Here is a 19,365-nt window from a genome sequence, read left to right as displayed (position 1 = left end):
ACTTTTTACAAATTTTAATTTGTGGTATAAAAAAAGAAATGCATGTCAACTGACATATGTGACTTTGTGAAACCTGCAATGAGAATATTACTAGGCTGCCTTTGGAGATCTGCAGTTTTGATTGTCCACTGACATTGCTGGCTGCAGTCTTGATCCAGGTCAGTGACTCGGGAAGCATAGAAGGCAGAGACAGCCAGGCAAGTAGCATTTTCAGAAGGAGTTTATGATGGCGGATTCCGCAAATCTCTCACAACTGGTTCTATTGGTTGAACTCGACGGACTTGTTTTTTTTTTTTTTAGGGAAATATTTCCAGGGGCAACCCAGGACAGTCCCTGACCAGTAAGATGAGCAAGCTGTGTGGTTATATTTGCAGTAAATGACAGTAAAGAAGCTGATGTGAGTTCATTTTATATTTTTGCTGCAGGCCCTGGCATGTAGACTGTTGATGCAGTGACAATGTGTGCTACTGTCATATGACTGCATTGTCTGAGAGCACACACACGTGAAGTCACGGATGGTGAGGGTCACGCTGTACAGGTCGGGGGGGGGGGGATAGTGCGATCACCTGAGCTGTGCTCTGCAGTTGAAGCTCACATGTGACCTTTGGCCCCAACAGAATTCCTGGGGTTAATACCTAATCAGAGTAACTTGTGGATTCCAATGACACATTGCTGCAATGCCTGATCACACAGACATCAACTGATAGGTGGGAAAGTTGAGAGAGAGCGTGAAAAAGAGAAATCATTGTGAGAGGTAAGACTCAGTATTCATCATTCTTTTTGTTTGTTTTTGCTTAATAGGCCTGTGCTGTAGGATTTGCACCGATCAGCTATAACTTTATGATCACTGGTTAAGTAAATATCATTGATTATCTCATTATAATGGCATCTGAAAGTCTGTGGGATATATTAGGCAGCAAGTGGACATGTTGTCCCTGAAGTTGACGTGTTGAAAGCAGAAAAATTGGGTACTGCAGTTTGTTGTGTATGGAGCTGCGTAGCTGCAGACTGGTCAGGTTGCCCATGCTGATCCATGTCCATAGCCAAAAGTGCCTACAAAGGTCATGTGAGCATCAGACCTGGACCACGGTGGCAATGGAAGAAGGTGACCTGGTCTGATGATTTATTTTACATCATGTGGATGGCCGGGTGCATGTGAGTCACCAGCCTGAAGAAGAACTAACATCAGGATGCAGTATGGGAAGAAGAAAAGCCGGCAGATGTAGTGTGATGCTTTGAGCAATGTTCTGCTGGGAGACTTTAGCCGCATACACACGATCGGACTTTCCGACAACAAAACCGTGGAATTTCGTTTTAAGGGTGTTGGCTCCAACTTGTCTTGCATACACACAGTCACACAAATGAATAAAAAGGAGAAAAGGAGGGGGGATTTTAACGGTGCTTGTATTCCAGGAAAATACCAAAAAAAATTGATAAAAAATTATATAATTTATTAAGTACAATTAAAACAGCATACATAATATGCAATAACACAGAGAACTATGCACAAACGTTTACTACATATGAGGGATCCCAGAAGTGGAAGTTGAAATGTAGACGGCACTTTATCCCAACATGTTTCGCATTAGCTTCATCAGGGGAAGTGCGAACGTCTACTGTCTGGGTGCCCACACGCACCGTAAGCCGATCAATAGATGTGGAAAGAGGTGTATCACCCTGACCTCACCAGTAGCTGCCCAGCAACAAGGAAGGCATAGACGAGGGTGAACCAAGGTACAAAAAAATGTAGTTTATAGCCAGCAAAGCTAAATGTATCTATTTCACAAGATAGTTGCTACAAATAGTCACAATTCAACTAGATATCAGAGATGGCTCATCAAAGAGGCTGGCAGCACATTCGAATAGCCGCCAGTCATTTATTTCCCGGTAAACGGACCGCCGCCAAGTATGAGCTCGAGTGCTCTCCGTGCATGTAAAACCTAACTGAGTTACATTGTTTGCTATGTGCACTGCGTATGATAAACAATTTTCATGTTTTTCATCCTTAGTTGAATATCAGTGTTAATGATCTCCTACAGACTCCTTGCAGCCACTTCATGTCTACATACACTCCAGCCATGGCTTCATGGCATTTCTCAGGGCTGGTTTTCTGATAGTGATAACCATGGACTATATTTGAGTAATGTGTGTTGGAAACTTGTCCACAAGGGAGGGTCATGACAGGCTAACAATGCAAGGAGCACAGTTATAGAGAGACAGGAACAAAGCATTCACCCCATAACAGGAAGTACCTGAACAAGGACCTTCGTGGCAGGATCAAGCTCAAATTTAAAGAAATTAAAAAAACTACCAGAAGTGAATGTAATGCCGCGTACACATGACCGGACTTTCCGGCAGAATAGGTGAGGCGGTCTTCCCGACGGACTTTTGATGGAGTGACTTCCGAACGAACAGACTTGCCCACACACGAACGGACTAAAGTCTGTTCGTTTTGAACGTGATGACGTACAACGTGACTAGAAAAGGAAGTTCAATAGCCAGTAGCCAATAGCTGCCCTTGCGTCGTATTTGGTCCGTCGGACCAGCATACAGACAAATGGTTTTCCCGATAGGAATTGAGTCCGTCAGACAGATTTGAAACATGTTCTATTTCTAGGTCCATCTGGAAATTTTTAAAGAAAAACGATCTAATTATCCCACACATGATTGGACTATCCGACGGAATGATTCTGCCGGAAAGTTCAGTCTTGTGTACATGGCAAAAGAGTTATAAAATGATAAGGGTAGTAAACCCAAGCATGAAAAAATACACTGACAGGCAGGGTTTTTCAAAACAGAAGGGACCCTAGAGGTCTCTTCTGTCATTAATGACCACCCTGCCTGTCACCAGTAACGCGATCTGAGCCACGTGAGGTCACCACAGTCCGGCCATTCAAGCAGCCAAAGATTCGGAACCTGGAAGGAAGACTGGGTTAACATGGAAGCGCCGGGGACCAGGGAGAGCCGTGACAGCCCAGTGCTGGAGGGCTCTGTTGGTAGGTACGTTTCTCATAATATACTAGTACATTATGGCTTAAAGGGGTTGTTTTTTCACCTTAATGCATCCTATGGCATTTGGATGGGGCATTGGAGGGCGGGGCCGTGTCCGGCATTCTGTGTCTATAGCGCACCCACAAGGTAACCCCCCCCCCCCCCAACCCTTTGAATCTGCAGAAGGGGAGGCACATTTGTTTTGCTTTTATTAAGAGATTTTACTACCGCTTGAACTACATATTTTAAGGTTAAAAAAAGTTTAACTTAAAATGTTGTTCTCCTATTGTCCCTCTTATAAAAGCAGCTCCACAGGATACAGGAGGTGGTTGGAGGATGCGGACATGATACAGGAGGCGGTTGGAGGATGCAGACAGGTTACAGGAGGCGGTTGGAGGATGCAGACAGGATACAGGAGGTGGTTAGAGGATGCGGAGAGGATACAGGAGGTGGTTAGAGGATGCAGACATGATACCAGGGATGATTAGAGAATCCGGACAGTATACAGGAGGTGGTTAGAAGATGCGGACATGATACAGGAGGTGGTTAGAGGATGCGGACATGATACAATAGGTGGTTAGAGGATGCGGACATGATACAGGACGTGGCTAGAGCAGTGTTTCTCAACTCCAGTCCTTAAGGCATCCCAACAGGTCATGTTTTCAGGCTATCTATTTTGCACGGGTGATTTGATCAGTTTCACTGCCTTAGTAATTACCACAGCCATTTCATCTGAGGGAAATTCTGAAAACATGACCCGTTGGGGTGCCTTGTGAACTGGAGTTGAGAAACACTGGGTTAGAGGATGCGGACAGGATACAGAAGGTGGTTAGAGGCTGCAGACATGGTACAGGAGGTGGCCAGAGCCTGCGCTCATGATACAGGAGATGGTTAGAGGATGCAGACATAGTACAGGAGATAGCAAGAGATTGCGAACATCCTGTAGTTCTATAAAATATCACCACTGCCATTCTTGTCTGGTGACTGCTGCACCTCCTCAGTCCTCAAGTGTGGACATCACATAGATAGCAGGCAAGCCATGGATGGATAGATGGATGTTGGAGGGGTCCAGCGGTAGGAGTCTCCAGCAGCCATGGATGGATGGTGCAGGGGTACAGTGCTGTGGTGGTGGTGGGAGTCCCCACAGGCCCCTCCAACCATGGTGCAGGCTGGGGTCCAGTCTCGTGCCCGCTGATGTGCTGCCGAGGCACTGAGACAAAGTGCCGTCTATTCAAAAATGGCACCAGACTGCGCCATTTCGTCACAGACTCACAGCGCACGTGCCCGCCCGGCCCAAAATGGCCATGCATGTACGAGCTTGGTGCATGCACAGTTTCACTGTTGGTCCCCAGACACATTTTTTACGGGCAGCCCGAAAATGGGTTGAAATTTATGGGCTGCCCATAAAATAACAGGCGGTTGGCGACACTGGTTGGCAGACACTGAGCAGTTGGTAGGGTGGATGAGTATGGCAACAGCATTCATGATAGACTGAACAGGGGATAGTAGGCCTAAGAGAAAGGGAGTTGCATTATTCAAGGCGAGAGATAACAAAGGAATGAATGGGTAGCTTAGTGGGTTCATCCGTTAAAAAGGGGCATATTATGTTACGGAAGTGAAGTCTACAAGATTGGATTTGGGGCTAAAAGGATAGGTCAAAATCCTGGGTTACATTTAGCACCCTGGCATGAGGAGAGGAACTGATAGTTGTATTATTAATCTTGATGTTAGGGGAGGGGGCACCAGCGGGAGGGAATATTATGAGCTCAGTTTTCTAAAGACTGAGTGTGAGGAAGCGTTGTGACATCCATACTGATACAGGCAGTGCCCGGATTACAAACAAACTACAGTGGAACCTTAGATTACGAGCATATTCTGTTCCAGGAGAATGCTTGTAATTCAAAGCACTTGCATATCAAAGCGAGTTTCCCCATAGAAGTCAATGGAAACAAAGATAATTCATTCCACATTGACTTCTATTGCATGCAATACCGCATGTAGCCAGAGGTGGGTGCCGAAGAGATTTGGAGACCACTCGGATGCACTCGGAAACTCTCGGAAACATTTGAATGGAGTGTTTCTGTTTGTTTCAGAGAATTTCTGAACAGCTCCGGTTGTCACTGGCGCCCTCGCAGCTCTGGCCACTGTGGTACTGCTCGCAGCAGAGGCTTGAATCCTGCTTGTTTTGCGAAACACTCGCAAACCGAGTCAGGATTTTAAAAAAAATAATAGCTTGTATTGCAAAACACTCGTTAACTGCATTACTCACTATCCAAGGTTCCACTGTAGGTATGTTCCTAAGTTGAATTTGTATGTACTGTAACTTGGAACAGTTTTCTTTTCTGTTGGAAAATTGAGAACATGCTCTCAATTCTCAATTGAGAATTTGGCCTACTAAATTCCGATGGAGTGTATACACGGTCTCATTTTCCGATGAAAAGCTCTCATCGGTCTTTTGCTGGCTGAACTTCCGATCGTATGTACGTGGCCTAACAGGGGTGAATTTCCCTTCCTAGGGGTTTATTTCATCTCACATCCTGTTGTCTCCCTCCGTTTGTAAGTATAAGTTGTATGTAAGTCGGATGTTGGTAATTCAGGGACTGCCTGTTATGTCAATTAATGTTAGAAATACAAGATAAGACTGAAAGGGGTTAGGTGGGGAGTAGAGAGATAGATTTGGCTGTCATCAGCATAGAGATGATACTGAAGTTGTGGTAGTTTATTAAGAGAGGAGGTGTACATAGAGAAGAGAAGGGGTCCAAGGGCAGAACCTTAGTAGGGTTGCCTATTTACGCATAGCGTGCCGCAGTGAACACTGAGTATGGCCAAATTGCTCTTGCTGACAACATTGCCCTACCCCCAGTGATGTTAAACCTTCCCCTAGAAAGGCGCCTGCAGCTCCTGGATGGTAACAGATTTGTGTGTGAATATCTTGGTTACGTGGGTAGCCACACCCCAGTTTAATTAATAGTTAGTACAGAGCAAGGAGAAAAAAAAAAAAAATAGGATAAAGTATGCAGGTAAATGGGTCCAAATAAAGTGCCTGGGTCATGGTCACCCGGCTCTTTCAGGTGGGGCTTGTTGTTCCAACCAGGATATGACATCCTCCGGATTTTCAAAGAATATCGGTCAGCCATCATGTTCCACCCTGAGGTGGGCAGGGAAAAGCATGGAGTATTTGTAGTGCTTATCTCTCAGCCTGCGTTTGGCCTCCAGAAAGGTTTGGCGGCGGCATTGTATCTCTGCCGAAAAGTCTGGGAAAATGGCCACTTTAACATTACCCACAGGAATGTTGCCCTTCTCTCATGCCATTCGCAGCGCCGCATCTCGGTCTTTGTAGTTAAGTAGTTTGGCTATGAAGGTGCGGGGGGGGGGGGGGGGTCTGGACGGCATGCGGTGCGCTCGCTCCACTGCGAACATGGGAGAGAATGTTTCCCTTCCGTATGTGGTAATGAGGAGTTGTTCAAGAAACATAGTAGTGTCCCTTCCCTCAGTCCCCTCCAGCAGACCAGTAAAGTGTAAATGACACCTTCTCAATCTGTTCTCCATGTCATCCTGTTTGGACTAGAGTTGGCGTATCTGGTGTTGCATGCGGTCTGAGGAGGACTGAAGGGGCGGATTTGAGTGAGGGCACGTAGGACAGAGCAAGAGGGTGTCTGTAGTAGTTGTGAAGGAACAGTGTCCAGCTGATGGATGGTAAGGTGGGCTTCTGAGAAAAGTTTGGGGACCTCTTCTGTACTAACAAGGTCAAAAGAGCAAAGTATTAAATGTGGTTTGTACAGGGCATGCTACGTGGGATAGATATCTGTGCAGTACTGCCCTCTGAACTCAACATAAGACTTCATTTGTACAGTGGCATATGACTACCTCTGGCCGCTGTGTTGGGTTAAGAGGGGCAGTCAGGGGATGATAAAAGCACGACTCAACTGGCAATTTTTACCACCCTGAGCCTGGGTTCACACTTGTGCAATGTGGGACCCAGTGCAATTACAGCGCCGGTTCCCGCATCGCATCTCTCCCGAAAGGCAGTTCACAGTGCCCTCTGCGAACCGCTGCGGGTGTCAATACATTGTTCTATAGAAATTAAAGCGGAGGTCCACCCTAAAGTGGACCTCCGCTCATCGGAACCCTCCCCCCTCCGGCTCCACAATTGGCACCTTTCAGGGGGGAGGGGGGTGCAGATACCTGTACAGTACAGGTATTCTGCACCCACTTCCGGGATAGCTCTCTGCGGAAAGGGGCGTATATTACGCCCCTTTCCGCAAGTGCCCGCCCCTTTCTGCAAGTGCCCCGCTGCCTGCTGGGAAACACACAGATCCCAGAGGCAGCGGGGACCGTCCTTATTGCGCAGCGCGATTCGCGCATGCGCAGTAGGGAACCGGGAAATGAAGCCAAAAGGCTCCATTTCCTGATTCCCATACCCAAGATGGCGGCGGCAGCACCTGACATACGATCTACAGATCGGCTTCGGGTGCCGACATCGCGGGCACGCTGGACAGGTAAGTGTCACTATTTTAAAAGTCAGCAGCTGCAGTATTTGTAGCTGCTGGCTTTTTAAAAAAAAAAAACGCGGAGTCCCGGTGGACTCCCGCTTTAACAAGTGATGGCGCCAAACAAATAACTTTGTATTTAACAAAATCCAGAAAAAGCTGCCCCTTTTTCAAGTGAACTGATCACCCATTAGCAATCCTATGCAAGTTTTTTCCATCTAGTTATTTGGTGAGTTTGTTTCTTCTCACACAAGTGTTGGTGGAGTTATGCACATTATATACGCGTGATGTAATCATATATGTCTTTATATTTTTTTTGATGAATTAGCAACGTCCTTTATATTTTGTTGTATATGTCAATACATTGTTAATTGACACACCCAGATTGGTTTACAGAGCACATTGCGAACTGTGAACTTGCACAGGAATCAGATCGCATAGGTGAGAACACTCGTGATCCGATTTCAGTGCAAATCTAATGCGAGTTCAGCCATACAACTGTATGGCTGAACTCGCATCGCACAGACATTGCATGTGCAATCACATGCCAGATGTCTAAGATTGCATATGTGTGAGCCTAGACTAAATGAGCCCTAAGGATTCATAAGGATAAAGGCATAGCTTGAAGCTTGTGGGCCTTGATGCAATAGTTGACCTGGGCCCCCCCCCACTACCACCCACCACTTCCACCGTATACCCACCACATACTTGCCGCATGCTCAAAGAGATACTCAAAGTGGCTTAAGAGTAATGCCCCGTACACACGAGAGGACTTATGTCCGACAGACTTCCAAAGGAGTTCCGCCGGAGTTCCGACGGAGTTCTGACAGACTTTTCGGCCGAACGGACTTGGCCACACACGATCACACTAAACTCCGACGGATTCGAACGTGATGACGTACGACCCGACTCGAATAAGGAAGTTCATAGCCAGTAGCCAATAGCTGCCCTAGCGTCGGTTTTAGTCCGTCGGAGTAGCATACACACGAGCGGAGTTTTCGAAGGGGACCGGGTCCGGCGGAGTTCCGTCGGGAAAATTTGAAGCATGCTTCATTTCTAAAGTCCGTCAGACTTTTGCGAAGCTAAAGTCCGTTGCAGCCCACACACGATCGGATAGTCTGACGGACTCGGTCTGACGGACTTTGGATGTTGAAAAGTCCGCTCGTGTGTACGGGGCATTAGAGTTCCCAGAGTTCCTCCTTACATTACAGGACAGGGATCATCCCTGGAGATTTAGAGGACAGGGATCACCCCTGGCAGGTCATTTGGCAGAGATCCTTTCACATTCCAGCACTGTAAACAGCCCCCCCCCCCCCCACCCCCAATACACAGGGCTGAAATTACATTGCTTTACACACAGTCTATCAGCCTTCACAGGGTATATCTGGCTTTTATGTAGCCTTTCTGACCTGTGAAATTCTCTGGTCAGAATGGCAGTGTAGTTGCAGTAGGCAAATACACCCTGTGCAGATCATGGGTGACTGGAATGTGATTTCAGCCCTGCGGAGGAGGAGCAGTATAGAGTGTTGTACTGGGAAAGAAGTTCAGCAGCGGGCATAGAATCCAGGCCAGAGGGGGTGGTCAGGGGGCTTTGGAGGGGGGGGTAAAACTTAGATCTGCGGGGACGGGGGGGAGGGGGGCAAAGCCATGTGACATGAAATCTGGAGCCTGCAGCCCCTCTGGAGGTGTTAAGGTATTTGTTTTAGCTATTTCTGAAGGCAACCTCCCAGAGGTGCGTGTCTTTTCCCCAGTTGTCAGGGAAGTGGGGTAAGTGGACATCCCCGATGGGTGGAGGGGGGGGGGGTACAGAGTATCTCAGTTAGTGACTAGAAGACACTGAGCGGTGTCTTACCTCACCAGTGACATCGGTCCCATCGTGGCTACTAGACGCCACTCTCCTCCTCTTAACTTGCTGAGCTCAGTTACCATTCCATGTTGCCAGCACATAGCAGACACTTCCCCATCCTGCGCTGTTCTCACCTCGTGCTCCTCTCCATTCAGGAAATGCCTCACAGCTTCTCCCCAGCGAATGAGAACATTGTGGAAGCCCAGTACTGGAGCGTAACTGTGGGGCCCTAGGACAGATTGAAGCTGGACTTTGTGGAGGATATGATAATATGACAGGGAGGCTGCAGGACCTGAACTGTCAAACTGATAGCTTCCTCCTGCAGATTATGGGCTCATAAACATGGACACAGGGAGTCATATACTGACAATTCACCAAATTTATGTGCCTGGATGTGTACAGCTGTGGCCAGCTGCCTGTACAAATCAATGAAAGGCTGACAAATGCTACGCTTGTACGTATATCTGGGAGGTTACATGAATGCAGAGACAAAAAAGCAGCCCTGGATTCTAATGCAGACATACATCCAGGATGTCTGTTAGCCTGACATTGATTTGCACAGACTTTGGGCGGTAGCTGTACATATGGCATCTGCAGATATACCTTGAATTCTGTCATTGTATGGCCCTCTGTGCTCATGTAAATCCAATCCATATTCAGGGAGAACCTGGATCTCCCTGTGTAATCGCTTTACAAATAGATAAAAGAAACAGGGCACACTGGCCTAGTTCATTATCCCGCACAATTTATAAAAAAAAAAAAAGAAAAGAAAGAAAGCGCTACTTGGTATGAACACAGATGGATACCTAAAAACCCCTTTCACACTGGGGCGGTTTTCAGGCATTTTAGCTCTGGAAATAGCCCCTGCTAAGCATCTGAAAACCGCCTCTCATTCATTCCAGCTCAACTTTTTTTACACTGTGGCAGAGCGCTTGCGGCAGGGCTGTCTTTAAGGCAGGGCAAAAGGGGTAGCTGCCCTGGGCCCTGTCATTGTTGTGGGGCTCAAAGGAGCTGCCTCATACTTGCCAACTATCCAAGTTTAAATTCCCTTGACCCTTAAGGTTTTAGTCCTGTGCTGTGTCCTGATATATCAGTGTGAAGTTCTGTTATCATTGCTGCCTAGCTCTGCCCTATTGTTGTGTACAGATGACTCACCTGCAGACCATATGTTTACATGTAAATACTGGCATTCATATGTAAATAGTGGCAGACCAGTAGCATTCATATGTAAACAGAGGTACTATTCATATGTATATCATGCCCCCCTGAGGTCAAACCCACTATCACCTATACTGAATGCTGCCCACTGGGGAGATAAAGGGGCATGCTTGAAAGTCCTGCCTACAACTGTGGTCATTAAGCCTACCATCAGCCTGTTCTGCAAAGGTAAGCAAATTAGTGAGATGGAGGGTCGTGTGGGGTGTGCAGAGGTAGGCAGAGAAGGAATTACAGTATGGGGTGCAAAGGTGAGCAAGGAGGGGATGTATGGATGTAAGGAAGGTGGGTGCAAAGATGAGCAGAGGAGGCAGGTAGAGTTAAAGGGGAGGGGGATTGGAGTGGAGAGGATGGGGGAGATTTGGGGTACAGAGATTAGCATGGGTTTAAGGATGCAAATGTGTACTGACAGAGTGGATAAAGATGTAGGTCACGTGTAAGGCAGCCCATTCATTTCAATGGGCTGCTCTATACACTACAAATGCGGAAGAAAGTCCCAAACCCTTTTTCAAAATCACACAAAAACAATGAACCTCCCTAGCGGTATCCCCGAGCGTGACTCGGGTTTGGTTTTTTATTGTACTATCGGTAACCCCGAGTCACGCTCGGGGTAACATTGCAGAGCAGCGAGCGGAGATCTTACCTTCTCCCTGCGCTCCAGCGATGTTCTCCGCTGTCCTCCGTGTCCTCCCCTGTGATCGCCGACGCGATCGCCGGCGAGGTCACGCCATCCTCACTTCCTGGTTCCGTTCTCTGCGAGCAGCAGCGGCGCACGGGAGCGGAACTGGGCGGGAAATTCAAAAAGTTACACAACACAAACACATAAATAGAGGTGATACATTGTAATCTGAGAGGATTACACTGTATCATCTCTATCTGACTGATAAACCATACAGTGCCCCTTGCCTCCAATAAAATAATATCTAACATGGCATCAAAAAAGCGCCAATTCGCTACAAAATCGCCATTGGACCAGCTGAGTGACAGCGATAGCGACACGGAGTTGCTTGCAGAAATTAGCGATAGCGAGTCGTGGGGAGATTTGTCGTCTGACACTGACACGGATCTGACAAGTGACAGCGGTGATGATCCTGCACCTGACCTCAGCGATGTGCGCAATTGGTGCCCTATCGACTGCGATACAGACCAGGTAGCGCCGCCAAGATTCCCTTTCACTGGATCACCTGGGATGAAGGTAGATGTCGAACGTGACAATCCTCTGGCATACCTGCAATTATTTCTCACTGAGGATGTAATTGAAAAAATTGTCACAGAGACAAATCGCTACCAGGTACAGCAATCCGCTACGCTGCATGCCAGGTTTTCCTGAAGCAGAAAGTGGGAACCTGTGACCAAAGAGGACATCTGGCAGTTCCTGGGACTCATTATTCTTCAGGGAGTGGTGGGGAAACCGCTCCAAAAATGGTACTGGACCACCAATAAATTAGTGGCCACTCCGTTTTTGGCACCGTGATGTCGGAATACCGTTTTTCCCTCATCATGAAATATTTCCATTTCATGAACAATGAGGAGTTTGATGAGGCCACGCATCCTGCACCCAAACTCAAAAAAATCTGGGAGGTATCGCAAATTATTGTGAGCAACTTCCAGCGGACCTACATGCCAGAAAGGGACGTCTGCATGGACGAAAGCTTGATGGCCTACAAGGGACGCCTGAGCTGGATACAATTTATTGCGTCCAAAAGAGCGAGATTTGGAATAAAGTCCTACATGCTCTGCGAGTCAAGCACCAGGTACATATGGAATGCGGTCATTTACACCGGTAAAGGCACAAAGTTCAACCCCAGGTACAGCGGCTATGGGATGGCCACATCATCAGTCCTCACACTGCTGGAGCCATTGCTGAACCAGGGACATTGTGTCACCATGGACAATTTTTATACGTCTCCGGAACTTTTTGATGTTTTGCTAAAAAACAAGACCGATGCGTATGGTACGGTTAGGCCCAATCGACGTGACATGCCATCTCTGTTCTCCCGGAAAAATCTAAAAACCGGAGAAATGGTTGCCTGGCAGAAGGGTAAAATGATGGCAATGCGATGGCGAGATAAGAAGGACGTGTGTCTGATGAGTACCGTGCACAATACCGCCACTGCCATGGTCCACACCAAACGTGGGAAAGATGTGCTGAAGCCGCAAGTCGTCATAGACTACAATTGCACTATGGGAGGCGAGGACAGAGCCGATCAGGCAATGACATTTTATCCGGCTATGCGCAAGCAGCAAAAAAAATATTATAAAAAATTTTTCTGGCATCTTCTGGAGCAATGCCTTTGGAACGCATATGTCCTATATAGAGCACAGAGTCGCAAGCCTCTTATTCATGCTGATTTTACCTGGAAGGTGGCGGAGCAGATTTTCCTCCAACACCAGACACCATCAGGATCTGGGATCAGACCTGGACGACATGCTGTTGACGTTGTCAACCCAGAACGCCTAACAGGTCGTCACTTTGTGGACTACATACCACCAACCGCAAAAAAGGCAGCACCTACCAGGATGTGCGTGGTTTGCTGCTCAAATAGAGATGGCAGTGGGAAAAAAGTCCGAAAAGAAAGTCGGTTCTATTGTCCGGATTGTGATGTTGGACTGTGTGCTGTACCCTGCTTCAAAGTGTATCACACTCAGGATGTTTATTGAATTTTCTTTGTTTGACAAATTTCATTATTTCACATTACATTATTGAATAAAATTATATTATTTATAAGATTATAATTCATGATTTTGTGTTTCTAACTTTATCACATCTGGGATGTCTACTAGAGCCTTGTTTGGTCAGGTTTTAGTAAGTAATTACTAAGAATTACAGGCCTATGATACATAACACCAAATTTTCATGCAAAAGAATTGTACCGCTATTGGAAAAGAATTCCTGACAGAATCATACCGCCAGGGAGGTTAATGGCACTGCTGTGTATCTGCTAAAGGGCAACACGTTTCTATGGTGTCAGGAAAACGATTTTGCATGCATTCCCAATACAAACAAATATGAACGCAGGCTAAATGTCTCAGTTACATTGGTGGTCAGTGTAAATCTCATTACATTGGTGCTGGGTGTAGAATCCTTACATTCACCCTACTGACCAGTGTGAATGTCCCCCTTCGTTGGTGGTCAGTGTAAATCCCTACTTGCATTGGTGGTTACTGTGACTGCTTCTATTACATTAGTGGTCAGAATAAACCCCTATTAAATTGGTGGCCACTGTTGAAACTCCTCTCTATATAGGTAGTCTGTAAAAAAAAGAAAAATAGTATTGCCATTAATCACACCCTCCCCCCAGCACTGTCACTGATCCCAGGAGTCCTAGCATCCCTAGGAGTTTTCTGTTGATTAACCACTTTCAGACCGGACCATTTTGTTGGTCAAAGACCAGACCACTTTTTGCGATTCGGCACTGCGTCGCTTTAACTGACAATTGCGCGGTCGTGCGACGTGGCTCCCAAACAAAATTGACGTCCTTTTTTTCCCACAAATAGAGATTTCTTTTGGTGGTATTTGATCACCCCTGCGGTTTTTATTTTTTGCGCTATAAAAAAAATAGAGCGACAATTTTGAAAAAAACGCATTATTTTTTACTTTTTGTTATAATAAATATCCCCCAAAAATATATAAAAAAACATTTTTTTCCCACAGTTTAGGCCGATAGGTATTCTTCTACATATTTTTGGTGAAAAAAATCGCAATAAGCGATTATTGATTGGTTTGCGCAAAAGTTATAGCGTTTACAAAATAGGGATAGTTTTATAGCATTTTTATTAATAATTTTTTATTATTTTTTTTTACTAGTAATGGCAGCGATCAGCGATTTTTATTGTGACTGCGACATTGTGGGGGACCCATCGGACATTTTTGACACATTTTTGGGACCATTGTCATTTATACAGTAATCACTGCTATATAAATGCAGTGATTCCTGTGTAAATGACACTGGCAGTGAAAGGGTTAACCAGTGGTTGGCAGCTTAGGGGTTAAGTGTTCCTAGGGGTGTGTTACTAACTGTGGGGGGGTTGGGATTTCATTTAGTGAACACTGATCTCTGCTCCAATCACATGGAGCAGAGATCAGCGTCACTAGTTGCTAGGCAGAATGGAGAAATGCTGTTTACACGGCATTTCCTCCATTCAGCCGTCCCGTGAGACGATCGTGGGTATGCCCGTGGCGATCGAGTCCCCGGGTCCCGCGACCGGACTCACGGGGGTCCCGACCAGCGCGGGAGCGCGCAGGGCGGCATTGAAGATTGGACGTACATGTACGCCAATATGCCTGCCCGTGCCATTCTGTCGACGTACATCGTCGTGCGCTGGTCGGGAAGTGGTTAATGAGTCCCCTCACCTCCCCAGTAATTGGTGTGCAAGCAGTGAGGAGATGATGTGCTGTAACCTCTAGCAACCAACCAATAAGCAGAAATCATGTGCTGTAACCTCTAGCAACCAGCCAGTGAGCGGTAATGATATACCTGTAACCTCTGGCAACCAATTGCTGCCTGATCTGATTCAGTAAACATATTTGTAGTTTAGCTGCTATTTATTGTATATCTCAGAGCAGGTGGAGAGCGAAACTGTATGGGGGAGGCCAAAAGAAAATGCATAACCATGACAAACTCATGTCGCATGATGTGTGATAATCAACGTTTCTATGGGAGCTGTCTTAACTGGTCTGACTTTGAAAATGCTCCCTGCACTACTTTGGTCTGACATCAGCCCATTGAATATCACTGAAGTCGGATCAAAGTTGGATCGCCATCTTTACTGATCCGACTTTGGCATGCGACTTGGTGCTCTGATGATCTTGAAGGGGAACTCCATGGCAATTTAAATTAAAAAAAACCCTGCATGGGTTCCCCCTCCAAGAGCTTACCATGCCCTTCAGTCTGGTATGGATTTTAAGGGGAACCCCCACTCTAAAAGAAACGGCATTGGGGTCCCCCAAAATCCAAATCCCTTATCCAAACACACCCGGCAGGTCAGGAAAGGGGGTGGGGACGAGTGAGTGCCCTCCCTGAACCGAAGTTTGGGGCAGGAGGGCCCCAAAGCACCTTGTCCCCCCCAAGCACCTTATCCCCATGTTGAGGAGGACAAGGACCTCTTCCCAACAACTCTGGCTTATCGGAATCTGCCCCCCCTTTAACAAGGGCGCCCCCAAATCTTGGCCCCCACCCAATGTGAATGAGTATGGGGTACATTGTACCCTTACCCATTCACCTAAAAATAAGTGTCAAAAATAAAACACATTACAATGTTTTTAAAGTAATTTATTAGGCAGCTCTGTTGTCTCTTCGGATCTCTTCTCCCCTCTCCGGCTCTTCTGTGTCCTCCACTAATGTCTTCTGCCTCTATTGGTTCTTCTCCCTCTGTTCACTATCTTCTGCTGGGTCTCCTCCGCTATCTTCTCGCTCTTTTGCTCGCTCTTTTGCTCGCTCTTTTGCCCGTTCTTCGCCGCTGTCTTCTCCCTATGTTCTTCTTCCAATGTTGACTCAACACTCTTTCCCGCTCTAATGCCGGGGGCACATGTGCCACTACTAAAATATATGGGGCGGGGTCACCGGTGGCATGCCTCTTATGATGTCACCGCCCATCATGCCCAGAGTGGTGACGTCATAAGGGGCAGGGCCTCCAAATGGCGTCATATGGGTACCCCACCCCATGCCAATATAAGTAGTGGCACACCACGCACCCGGCATTACAGTGGGTGCTTTGGGGCCCCCTGCCCCAAAGCACCCCCCAGGGGGGCGCTCGCTCATCCCTACCCCCTTTCCTGACCTGCCAGGCTGTGTGCTCGTATAAGGGTCTGGTATGGATTTTGGGGGTAGTGAAAAAAATGGCGTGGGGGTTCCCCTTAAAATCAATGCCAGACTGAAGGGCCTGGTATGCTCTTGGAGGGGGAACCCATGCATTTTTTTTTTTTGCCGTGGAGTTTCCTCTAAAGATTCATACCAGACATAGTGCCTGGTATGGTCGGGGATCCCTGTTCATTGAAGTTGAGCGCATGTCGGACTTCAAGTCGCAGGGCAAAGACGGATCCAAAGCAGTACGACTGTCTTGTCATTCCAGTGTGAACCCGGCCTCAGGCTTCATGCTACAAAACGCTCAGGTGTGTTCACGCTACAAACCGCTCAGGTGTGAATGGGGAATTCTGTATGTGTTTGGAATACAACTCCTCTAGCATCTAGAAAGAATTTGCAGGCTTGTAACCCCAATTGATGTTCGATTTTGCTATAAAGGGCTTCTACATCCAGACTGGTTTACCAAGTATTCCTTTCCAGAACTATATCAGTCAACTTGTTGACAAAGTCCTGCATGTGCTAAATATAAGATGACAATTCATAGACAAATGGGCCCATGACAAAGTCTATGTATCTACTGGCTCCCTCTGTCGATAAAGCGAAACATGTAGATTTTAGAGTTTTGGGAGCACTAATATTATTTTGGGTACAGCATGGTTTTGTAGGTATGTGTTTTTCAGAATTTGTTTGGCAGATATAGTTCAATAGCTTATATGAGGCAGGGTTGATTAGTCTTCCAACTCTTGAGGCAGTAGCTTTGTTTAGGATGGCCAATTGTTAGACTTTGGAATTACCTAGTTTATATGAGGCAGGTTAACAAAGTATATGCAGTTTCTTTCTGAGGCAGCCAATTTTGAAGAGGCAGTTATTCTGTCAAACCTTGGCAGTAGACCTTGTAAGGGTAATTTGTATATTCAAGTGTACAATATAGTAGACCTGTAGTATCCCTATAGGAACAGGAATTATAGTAGTTTTGTCATAGCTGCCTGATTTGGAGGGACTGTCCCACATTCAGAACAAAGTCCCTCTGTCCCTCTTTCCTCCTCATTTGTCCCCCATTTTGGTGTGATCTATATAGTTGTATATAAAATGCACTACTTACCTTTCATCCAATTTCTAAATGCCTGCATTTGTAAATTCCGAAAGCCAATATAAAGGGAGAGTAGAACTAAAAAAAAAGCACTTGTGAGTTTAACCAATTTTTTTTGTACAATTCTCCTTTAAGGGGGTGTGGCCTCAAAGGAGCACCATCAGGCATTCTAGGAGCATAAATTACACATATAATTTCTTGACTACCTCTTAGGCCCCTTTACACTTGTCACATGAAAGTTGCGCAATCTTTCCGTGATTGTACTGCGATTTTTGCCGTGATTTTGATGTGACTTTAAGCAATGCCTTTGTAATCTTGAGATCTGTGGACCTCAAATTGCATCAAAGTCGGACCAAAGTAGTACAGGGACTACTTTGAAGTCACTGCGACTTGAAGTCGCACATATATGAATAGTAATCATTGGAAATCATGGGGTACGACTTGTCATGCGACTATGCAGTCCCAAGTTGCAGGATAAGTCGCAGAATTGTGAAAGGGACCTTACACATTTGAAGGTCCTGGAGCACCAGGACAATGAAAACGTCCAAAAAATTACCCCATTTTGGAAAGTAAAAGCCCCAAAGTATATACTATGAGGCATAATGAGTCTTTTCAGCATGTTGTTTTTTCCACAAGTTTTGTGTGTAAAGAAAATGAAAATGCATTGCATGTACACAGCAAAAATTGCACCCCAAAATACATTCTTCTACTCCTGAGTATGGCGATACCACATGTGTGAGACGTTTACACAGCCTGGCCACAAACAAAGGCACAACATGCAGGCAGCACCATCAGGTGTTCTAAGGACATACATTTCAAATCTAATTTGACTACCTATTACACTTTTGTGAGGCAGATTATTTGCCTCTGTAGCAATACAAATCCCTTTAGATTATAACCCTGCAGAGGGAGGCATCATATTGTGCTCTGTCAGGGAGAATTATGTACAATTTGCCAGATAGTCAGTCTGGGAGCCATTCAGGACTAAGGTGTCCTTTTATGAAGCAGTGAAATCTATTCACTGCTTCATTCTCCGGCATTCACAGAGGAGATCTTTCTCCTCTGTATGCCAGTTTATAAAGTGGAGTAGATCGCTTCACCCTTGGAGAAGTGAAGCGATCTACAAACGCTTCTAACACTGGAGAACAGCCCCTAATACTGCAATCTCATGAGACTTTACGAGATTACAGTACTAGAAATTCACCGATACACAGAGATGTCAATTTATTAACCACTTCAATACCGGGCCATAGTCAAATGACGGCCACAGATGGGATCTCCCATCCTGGGTGGATGTCATATGACGGCCTCGGTATTGCGCCGCTTCTGCGGGCCCCCGGACACAGCCCATCCCCAATCTGTGGGATTTTCCTCTCCATCGACCCCCCCGATACATGTGACTGGCCGTGTCCAATCACAGCCGGTCACATGTACTGTGCTGTTACAGTGCTCGTGCACGCGCCTAGGGCGCGTGCAGAGCGCCGATCGGGGATGCGGCTTGTCACCCTGACACAGCCCAACCCCGATCGCAGTAAAGAGCCAATGAAATTCGCTCTTTACCATGTGACCGGCTTTGTCCAATCACGGCCGGTCACAGAATGTAAACAAACCGCAGTAACAAGATGTTACCGGGTTCTCCTTCTCACACACTGATCGTGTGTGAGGAGGAGATTGCGGTAACATCTCGTTACCGCTCAGTGTCCACCAACACACACTGATTACCCCCCCCAATAAAGAGGACCTGTCACCACCCATCAAAGTACCTGTCATCACCCATCACAGCCCATCTGAGTACCCGAGTACCTGTCAGCCCATCTGAGTACCCGAGTACCTGTCAGCCCATCTGAGTACCCGAGTACCTGTCAGCCCATTTGAGTACCCGAGTACCTGTCCCAGCCCATCTGAGTACCCCGAGTACCTGAGTACCTG

General features: G+C 46.6%; 1 protein-coding gene across 1 annotated transcript in view; it reads left to right on the top strand.

The window, feature by feature from the left end:
* The first annotated feature begins 596 nt into the window (after positions 1-596).
* Positions 597-19,365, top strand: part of ACY3 (aminoacylase 3) — a 144,075-nt gene continuing 125,306 nt past the window's right edge. The window contains exon 1 of the mRNA XM_077454688.1: positions 597-754. The gene's annotated coding sequence lies outside the window, so the exon portion shown is untranslated. The remainder of the gene's footprint in view (positions 755-19,365) is intronic.

The sequence above is a fragment of the Lithobates pipiens genome, unplaced genomic scaffold (genome assembly GCF_037356315.1).
Source record: "Lithobates pipiens isolate NorthernLeopardFrog02 unplaced genomic scaffold, aLitPip1_a1.2 Scaffold_25, whole genome shotgun sequence".
NCBI classification, from domain to species: Eukaryota; Metazoa; Chordata; class Amphibia; order Anura; family Ranidae; genus Lithobates; species Lithobates pipiens.
Note: the sequence above shows the minus strand (reverse complement) of the source record. Positions and strands in the feature narration are given on the sequence as shown.